Source organism: Pteropus vampyrus, unplaced genomic scaffold (genome assembly GCF_000151845.1).
Source record: "Pteropus vampyrus isolate Shadow unplaced genomic scaffold, Pvam_2.0 Scaffold170, whole genome shotgun sequence".
Taxonomy (NCBI): domain Eukaryota; kingdom Metazoa; phylum Chordata; class Mammalia; order Chiroptera; family Pteropodidae; genus Pteropus; species Pteropus vampyrus.
Window position 1 is genome coordinate 4,278,526 of NW_011888951.1, and position 2,608 is coordinate 4,281,133.

Genomic DNA, 2,608 nt, shown 5'->3' on the forward strand with positions numbered 1-2,608 from the left:
TCTAATTCACAAGCTCTGTTCAAGTTTAGCCAATGTCCCAATAATGTTTCTATATTGTGATGCCTTTAATTATCATGTCTTATTAGACTTTAATCAAAACAGTTCTGTAGTCTTTGATTTTCATGACCTTGCTACTTTTAAAGATTACAGGTCAGTTATTTTATAAAACGTTCTTCAACTTGGGTTAATATGATGTTTCCTCTTGATTAGATTACAGTTATGCATTTTTAGCAAGAATAGCATAGAAATGAAGCTGAGTTTTCTTTATTGCATATTATCAGGTGGTAACAATTTCAATTTGTTCCATCACTGATGTTAATTGTGTTCACAGATTAAGTGGTATTTGCTAGGTTTTTCCACTATAAATTTGTTCTTTTCCCCTTCTTGATTAATAAATATTTTGTAAAGAGGTACGTTGAGACTGTAAATATCTCATTCCTCATCAATTTTTCACCAAGTAACTTAGCATCCATACGTGTTTCTTGGTTGAATTAACTACTATTACAGTTGCCAAATCATGATTTTCTAATTCCATTATCCTTTCTACATTCACTGTTAGCATTCCACTTTAATGAAAAGCTTTCTTCTCTCCTTATTTATATCAGTTTAGATGCATGTGTTCCTATTTTATACAATGGATTATAATCTGTTACTATAATTATTTATTTTAATTCTCAAACTGTCTCCATTCTGGTCCTGTGGGAGCCTCTTCAAGCTAGCCTATGCATCCTTTTGACGTGTTCTCATTATTGTTTGAATACTTCCTTTCTGGCATAGAAGATATTCCAGGTTCTCTTGTATCTTCCTTGCCCTAGCTTTAGGGTCAACCATTTCTCCAATAAGCCTCAGTTTCTTTTAGTGGAAAATGGCCTTTTAGTAATGAACAGCATTTAGAAACCAAGATGGAGGTATTAAGTATGCTTATTGTTACTGTGGTGTCACTGCTCCCAGGCCCTCTCAATGAACAAGGCTTGATAATATATGTATAGGAATATACATACTTACATATGTACACACATATGCACATCTACATCTAAATTTACTTCTATATCTATTAAAAAATAGATATAGATACCTAAAATTCCAACCCAACACCACAGAGTTTATTCTAATTTCTGCATTTCTATATTTGTAATTCTTCTTCTACAGTGAGAAAACTGGCTCCCATTATCCTCAATATATTTACTTATTTGATAAGTCACTCCTCTATCTAATCAATCTCCACTGCCCCTGCTGCCCTCACTGCTCACCTTTCTTGGTTGAATTAATTACAATTATGGTTGTTGCCAAATGGTGATGTTCTAACTCTACCATCCTTGGACTCTGACATATTGCACCATCAGCCCATGTATTCAACCCTCCTCACATGGCTCATGCTCCAACACATCTCATCAGGCTGCTCTCACACACCCTAGGCACAGGTGCCTAGCTTGCTTAGCACCAACTAAGCAAATGGCTTTTAGACATAATTATTCAGAAAGGAAGGAAGACAGGTGAAGTGGTTACTTCGTCATGCCAGAAATGAAGGAAGTATGATGGAAAGCCAGATGCTTTCTTAATGATAGTTATGAACTATCCTTTTGGAATATGTAAGTTCTGACATTTGTTACTTTGCATATTGCATTGAAGAACTAGCCTGAGGGTTAACTACAATTAGAAATATCAACAAAATTCAAATTAAAGAATTAGAAATCTGTTTATTCTACGTATTTGACAGGCAATATGTAAAAGATAAGATAATAAAGTCTTTAGAACTAGACTTACTTGATTTGCAGTTTTGATAATTCCACTCTCCTGTGTGATTTTGTGCAAATTATTTCCCCTCTCTTCATCTATAAACTGGTGAGTAACAGACTCACCAGGTTGTTGTGAGGGCTAAATGAGTTAATGTAAGTAAAATGGTTGGACCAAAGTATTGTAGTTACTCAGGAAATTAAAACTACCAACTCAGTTTCGCTTCAAGATGTGTGACATTTAAACAAACTAAAAAAGCAAATATCTTATTTACTGATTTCCATGGAAGCGAGACCCATCACTACCTACCCTTTCATTCTCAGCACTGACTTTGTATCATGGTTTAAAAAGAAGATGGAGGCTGAGGGCTGCCAGACAGGAACTCTTTTAAATTCCTGTCTCTTCCTTCTTCCTAACAATGCTTAAAACCTTTGCTGCTCCTGCACCTGTCTGTGCCTCTTTCCCTCTGGGCCCAATGATAGAGGAGTTCCTTTCTAACTTATGGCTAATCCCTCTCTTTTGCCTCCCTAGCGACCTGACAACTTTCAACTGTCCCTTTTTTTCCCTGTATTATTCATTAATTCAACATTTAGTGAATACCCACTATATACCAGACACTATTTTTGATGCTTAGGATATGATGGGAAACACGACAGATGAAATACCAATCCTCCAATGGACCAATATAAAATACAGAGAGTATGTAGACAATAAGCTAATAGACAAATTAATAATTTCAGATAATATTTTAGATAGAATGGCAAGAGGTTTCTCTTAAGAGGTGACATTTGAGCTGACATGTGACTGGTAAGAAGGAGCCAGTGATGCAAAATCTAAAGGAAGAACAGTCCAGGCAGAGGAGCAGATGTAACAG